Genomic DNA, 7,842 nt, shown 5'->3' with positions numbered 1-7,842 from the left:
CATTTGTTAGCAGCTCAAATCGCCGATCGGTTGAAACAAATAGAGGAGCTTTCTACATGAAGTATTTTATACTTCATGAATGAAAGTCCCCTTTATTTGTTTCAATACTCAATCCTAGCGTTTGTGAAATGCTAGGATTAACTTTCACTTTAAGAGGTTTTTTCTAAGTGGAGAAAGGGTAATACTGTTATATCCAGAAGGAACCCAAAGACAAATAGTCATCATATTCCAAAAATCGGATTACTTTTCCATGTCAGTTCTACGTGGCCACTTCCTGCAACATTGGTTAATATAAAGAGCTAGGAAATGGGAGAGGGAAGAGAGAACCCCCCCCCCCCCCTTATTTTTAAAATTAAAAAAAAAAAAAAGTTATTTATTTATTTTTTATTATTATTTTTTTTCCTCCTTCCCTGAGACAACCTCTTATTGGTTCAGGTTGAGATGGTAATACCAGGTATGGAAGTACACCTGAGTTGAGAGGATTATTAGCTAAAAGAATAGTATATGGAAATATAATTAGTTGTAACAAAAATGAAACACAGATGTTTGTTTATATGCTGTGGCAATGACATCAGAGACGAGGGTCGTCTATTCTTGTTTGTTTTTTTTATTTTTGCTTATTGTTTAATTTGAAAATGTAATAATAAAAATAGAAATAATAAAAAAAAAAACAATGCAAAATGGCAGCTCCATCATCTTGTAGTAGATGCCTAGTGTAGAAAAGAAACTAATGTGGACTGCTCAGTCTTTCAAAATACTAGATCCAAAACACTTTGCAGCATAATGCACGCTGTCTAAAGCCAGCTTTGTTTTCTTATATAAACTGAGGCTTTATTTAAAGTCTACCTATTATATTAGGAGAAACAACAAACAGTTTCTTATAATTCATGATAACCATTTTAATAATCTTTCTGTCTGTAAAAAGACACATACTTTATAAACTGTCTACTTGAAATGGATGTTACCAAATGCTGATTTACTTGATTCAGCATATCTGTAAAAAGCTGACTAGAAAATATCATATAAATATCTATGTAAAAAAACATTACTTCAAAATGTCCTCAGCCACATCTTGAAACAGGACTTTAAAACAGATCCAAAATTATAACTTAAATCCTGTTTTTATTCCTATGGTTAAAGTGATGGTAAACTCTCCCCTTTTTAAAATCAGATCCGGAATGTTACCAATATTTTAGATGAAGTTTAATTCATCCTTTGTAACAAAGATGCACTATAACTTGCTTTTAAATATAGATATGAAATTCAAATACTCCGCTCTCCACCTACCACTTCAAAAGACAATTTTTCTGTGAGCTAATGGTCTGAATTGTTGTCCGATCAGCGCTCTACTTTTGTTGTAGCTATAGCGCTGATTGGAGAACAGTTCAAACTATTAGCTCACAGAAAAATTGACTTTTGAAGTGGGTGGCGGAGCACAGTTATTTGAATTTCATAACTTTATGAAAAAGTAAGTTATAGCACACCTTTATTACAACTGATGATTTAAACTCCATCTAAAATATCACTAACATTCAGGATCTATTTTTAAAAAGAGGAGAGTTTACCATCACTTTAAATCCCCTGATAAATGTCCTATCCCTGATGTGGTCTCTGCAATTATTACAGAGATATTTAAGAAATATATTCAATTTTTTTACTTCCAATTTCACATGGGACTATTTCTACTCTGACTTTACATACCTCTATTTCCTTTGGGAATTATTTTTTTTAAAATCAGTAGTATCTATTACTGACATGGCTACTGCTTCTTTCTTTTGGTTTAATAAGCTTTTTTTGGCAATTTTCTGGTGATTCTGCTAGTGAAAATGTTTTAAACCTTTTTGGCAAATGTGCTTATGCTTTCATTAAGTGTTATGTTAAAGCATGTTTTTGGCAGTACTTTCTAGGGCTTTTTTAGTTAAGTCTTAGTCTACCTATATGCTTTTTAAATCCAGACTTTTATCTTTTTCCTTTTAGGGAAACATGTTAATTGGTTCTGGATTGAATTCTATTATCTCTAATGTGATGGATGGTAAAGAATTTTAATCTCCTAATCATTTTGTTCCTTTCCTCGGCTCAGGGCAGAAATCCGATACCTTCTCTCGGAAGATGGTTTCTCTGGTTCTGTCCGGAAGCAAAGTTCTAACTGGAACATGTCTGAGCAGTCCAACTAATCTACTCCCTTATCTCAGTTTGTATGAATGTGCGGCCTTGTTCCAGAGACTCTGGTTGGGGGCAGGTTAAAGGGATATGAAACCTACTAAGCATACATCCCTGTATCTCAACAAAAGATACCAAGAGAGCAAACAAAAATTGATAATAAACGTAAATTGCATGCCCTATCTAAATAATGAAAGACACATTTTGGGTTTCATATCCATTTAAGCTTCTTTCTGGAAGGTTGGTTTCAGTCTGTTCTGGTTCCCTGGGTTTTTAATATAGTCTCCCAGGGTTAATGAATAGGTTTCAGAATGAGGCCTTTCTTGGAAGGTTTTTTTCTGTTATATGTTTTGAGAATTCCTGTGAAGGCTCAGGCCTTCTTTAGTCCGTTTTGGATCTAGAATTTATGGGAATGATTGTTCCTGTTATTTTGTTGGTACAGGGAATGGGGTTTTATTCTAACCTCTTCTTTATTCCATTATAGGAAGGAACTTTCAGACCAGTTCTGGATCTAAAGACTGAACTAATCTTTCAGAGTTTTTACTTTCTAAATAGTGTCTATTGGGATTTTTCTGCCTTTTATTTTGCAAGGACATTTTATGTCCATAATTAGTTTATGGGATGTTTATCTTCATGTTACTATTCTCTAGGAACATCATCAGTTTCCTAGGTTTGGCTTTCTGGTCTAGCATTTTTAGTTTCTTGCTCTACCATTTGGTCTTGGTTCAGTTCCCAGAATATTTTCCTAGGTCTTGAGTACCCGTATGTCTGCAATCAGAACTCAGGATATTGCAGTGTTTTGTTTTCTGGACGATATTTTTGTTCAAACTGTTTCACGATCAGACTGTTGTTATTTCTTCATCATCATGGTGGGAAAAAATCATATTTTTCCAAAGAGTTTCCTAGTTCCTCAGACTGATATTTATTTCTCTGATTCGGTTTCCATGAATCTTTCCTTGACAGTTTTAAGGAGTATAAAGCAAGTGTCCGCCTATCCTAACGTTCTGTTTCTTTCGTTCTTTTCCCTCAGTTGCTCTTTGCATAGAGGTGTTAGGTTGCATGTTGGCGCTTCGGATTCTATTCCATTTGCTTGCTTTCTCATGAAGCCTCTTCAGATTTGTATGCTTTGCCAGTGATGCTTACTCTGTAATTTCAAGAATTCATATTGATTTCAGATCAAGAATGTATTTGTCTTAGTGGCTGTGTCATCAGCTTATTTTGCAGAGGGCTTCTTTTGTTCATCCTACTGGATCTGTATTCTTTACAGATGCCGGTCTTTCAGGATGGGGGGCAGTCTGGGGGTCTCAGAGAGTGCAAGGGTTTTTATGGTTTCCTCGGGGGCGAGGTTTCCTTTAATAATTTTTTAACTTTGTGCAATTTTTAAAGTCCTTCAGAATTATTCTCTGTTGGAAGGGGAGTCAACTCCGATTTCAGCTAGACTATGTCTCAGCAGATGTCTGTCATTAAGGAGTATCTCTCAGTACCCTTGCCATGAGGGAAGTATTGTGAATTCTTTCCTGTGCAGAAATCAATTGTTAGTACATTTCTGCGGTTCATATTCCTGGAGTGAACAACTGGGAAATAGTTTTTCTCAGTTGTTAGTCTTGGCATCAGGAGAGTGGTCTCTTCATCTGGATATCTTCTATCAGATAGAAGATCTTTGGGAATCTCTGTCTTCTCCTAGTGGCAGGCAGGAGTAATTCCCAGGAGTTCATGTATCATGGAGTCTCACCACAATAAAATAAATGAATTTATGAGGTTAGCATAAATTTCGTTTTGTAAAAAGGCGAAGGCACTGGCTTATTTATAAAATAATTTAAGTAATGGACCTAAATTAAATGAGAAACATGTAATTAATTAATTGATTCTGTTTAAAGGAAAATAGAGCAGACAATCTTAACCTTTTTACTTTGCGGCATCCTTATATTTAAATACCCGACCCACATTGTATTTTATACTTCATATAATCTGATAAAGTAATACAATAATATATGAAATTAAATTTGGTGAACTAGCCATGATTGGGACATTCAACTCATTATCTAAAGGGATAGGAAAGTCATAATTAAAGTGCCATAATAGTTGAAAAATGACATGCTCTAATTAATTACTGCATGCAATTTTAAGACGGTCGACCCTGCACTACTGTGTTTTTAACCGCCGCAAAGGAAATTGGATCACCAGCGGTTTCCGCTCGGGACCAGCAGTGCTGTATGTAATTTTAAGACCCCTATACTACTGTGTTTTTAACCTCAGCGTTAAAAAGGAGTAGACCTGATTCTTTTTAATGTGCTTTAGGCAGTTGTTTTTATGTCCCTTTAAAGGGGCGTGATACTCAAAAATTTTCTTTTGTGATTCAGAGCATGCCGTTTTAAACAATTTTCAGATTTAACTTTCATTATCTATTTTGCTTTGTACTATTGGTATCAGGAGCTCAGGAGCAGCAATGCACTACTGGGAGCTAGCTACTGATTGGTGACTGCCTCTATATGCCTCTTGTCACTGGCTCACCAGATGTGCGCAACTAGCTCACAGTAGTGCATTGTTTCTCCTTGAACAAAGAATACCAATAGACTGAAGCAAATTTGATAATAGAAATAAATGTAACAGTTGTTTAAAATTGTATGTCCTAGTAGAACCATGAAAGAAAATGATGGGGTTTCATGTCCCTTTAAGACTGGATATTGGATCACATTTTAACCACCTTTGTACTTTATTTGTACTAAAACTGAATTTCCTTACTGTTTGCTTCTGTCACCTTTTCTTTAGTGTGTCTGCTACCCGTTTGGTTTGGTCTGAATACAGATTTTGCACCGTGTCTGTCCCTGCCAGTATTTCTGCAGGATGGCTGGTAATTTTAAGCCCCAGATCAATACAGATACATGTAGATAACAGACATTTCTCCTTGTTCTTTGCTTAGTGTATTTGATTAAATGATTAATTAAAATCTGCTTTAACCCCCAAGTGAGTTATGCGAATATATGCTAATTAGCATGGCCACTATTTTTTCCACGATAGGTGGCAGCCATAGTCCAACCAGATCCAAATTAATTTAGCTTCAGAATGAAGTCAAATTTTCTTATGATCTTTCTCCTTATTTAAAGGGACAGTCTACTCCAGAATTTTTATTGTTTAAAAAGATAGATAATCCCTTTATTACCCATTCCCCAGTTTTGCATAACCACCATGGTTATATTAATATACTTTTTACCTCTGTGATTACCTTGTATCTAAGCCTCTGCAGACTGCCCCCTTATTCCAGTTCTTTTGACAGACTTGCATTTTAGCCAATCAGTGCTGACTCATAAATAACTCCACGGGAGTGAGCACAATGTTATCTAAATGACACGCATGAATTAGCAGCGTCTGTCAAAAAAGTTAAAAATGCACTGAGATAAGCAGCGGCCTTTAACGGCTTAGAAATTTGCGTATGAGCCTACCTAGGTTTAGCTTTCCGCAAAGAATACCAAGAGAACAAAGCAAATTTGATGATAAAAGTAAATTGGAAAGTTGTTTAGAATTTCATGCCCTATCAGAATCGTGAAATTGTAATTTTGACCAGACTGTCCCTTTTAAGTATGATTTACATTTGAATTGAAGAGATAAGCAGGTAATCATTTACATTGCTAAGCTATTGCTTTCCTTCAAATTATATTAGATCTCAATTTTAAGATTGTTGTTCTGTCTTAACAAACTAAAGAAAATCCCCTATTCATGCAAGTATCTGCCTGACTTTAAATGGAAATTTACAGAACTGAAAAAAACAGCCTTCGTAGATAGAAAATATCTGCTGGGGGAATGTACAGGTATAGCAGGGTGCTATGACTAATTTACAAAGAAAAAGTAACCGCACATTGTTTTATATGTATGGTATTTTAGACCAATCTTCAGTGCGTGAGAATTCATGTACTTGGGTATGGATGAACATAGACACACGTTTGCTTCCCTTGAGTTGCTATAGATTGCCTAGGAGGAGGGGGAGGCGATGCATACACAAGTACAGGGCAACAGCTTATTTTCCCACCCCTCCTCCTGCTATCTGCAAACTGGAAATTTCCACTGTATTTGTGTGTTAGCAGCAGCCAGCAGTAAGACAGGATTCTGATATTAAAAAAAAAAAAAAACAAGATATTACGGTTTGAGAGTATTAGAACTTTGTAACGGTAAACACATTTCAAGGCTCCAAATCTTAAAGGAATCCAATTTCCCATAAGCAGAGAGAATAAACAAGATAATGACAATACCTTGTCATAGCTAATAAATGTTACAAAAGATGTTATGTTATCTCCTGTTCTTTCAATGGTGAAAAGCTACTGTCTTGCAGCGTCTTACTATTGCTACCTAGAGTTTAATTAAAAATAAGCAAATTAGGTTTAAAATAGGTCTTCTAGTTCCAAACATTTTCCTGATTTCTATGTAATACCGTAAACTGATAAACATGCAATAAAAACACATAGTAATGCAATAATAACACGTTCTTAAATGCATTTATTGCAAGAATCCTTAGTAACTATCTGTTTAGTCCTGCAAAGGGTTTAAACACATAATTAAAGTCTCCTGAGCATGACACCTCTGCTGTGTATGTATCAGCCTGCACAAGACCAGCTTCTGAGCACATCATTAAAGGGACATGAAACCTCTTTTGTTATTCAGATAGAGCATACAATTTCAACTTTCTAATTTACTTTTATTATTACATTGTCTTCCTTCTCTTGGAATCTTTTGTTGAAAAGCAGAAGCATACACTTAGGAGCTTGCAGTGTCTGGAGCACTATATAGCAGCAGTTTTGCATGGATGTTATCCATTTGCAAAAGCACTAGATGTCAGCACTATTTCCTGCCATATAGTACCTACCTAGGTATCTCTTTCACAAGGCATACCATGAAAACAAAGCAGATTTGATAACAGAAGTAAATTGCATAATTTTTAAAAATGGTTTGCTCTGTCTGAATCACAAAATAATTTTCTTCTTAAAACGGGGAGAGTCCACAGCTGCATTCATTACTTTTGGGAAATACAGAACCTGGCCACCAGAAGGAGGCAAAGACACCCCAGCCAAAGGCTTAAATACGTCCCCCACTTCCCTCATCCCCCCAGTCATTCTTTGCCTTTCGTCACAGGAGGTTGGCAGAGAAGTGTCTGAAGATTACAGAGTAGTCTCTTATGGAGGGTAGTACTCTTCGAGATGGGACGGGAGTTTTAAGTAGTCCTGTCAGCCACTCAGTGAGAGCATGGATAAAAGTTAGAGTCCGGAGATGCAGGGAGAGTCTTTCCGCGAAACCATCCCGACTCATATTAACAGCTCCATAAGCAATCAGCGTTGACGAGTTTTGCTGCCTGCTTTCTTCACTCAAGTCCATGTCAGAAGCAACGCTACTATCTGTCAAACTTGAAGGACCATGTTACTGTTTCACAGTATAGATTCCGGTAAGATCGTTTCATTTTCTTTTTCATTGTGAGAATGTAATGTAAATGATAGAAGACAGGGTCTCAGTGGGACTCCTTTATCTTTATGGAATCAAGGGTTAATATCTCCTGAGGGGGGTTATTGAGCAGTGGGGGACTTTAATCATGTCTGTTATGTGATTCTGTCTGCTTATGTGTAGAGATGTTGGGGCTCACAGCTATTATGGAACATACAAGTTTTTTCGAGCTGCACAGTTCTTGTGGACTGGCGCGCT

This window comes from Bombina bombina, chromosome 3 (assembly GCF_027579735.1).
Source record: "Bombina bombina isolate aBomBom1 chromosome 3, aBomBom1.pri, whole genome shotgun sequence".
In the NCBI taxonomy this organism is placed as follows: Eukaryota; Metazoa; Chordata; class Amphibia; order Anura; family Bombinatoridae; genus Bombina; species Bombina bombina.
The sequence above is the reverse complement of the archived record's forward strand: the minus strand, read 5'-3'. Positions refer to the sequence as shown.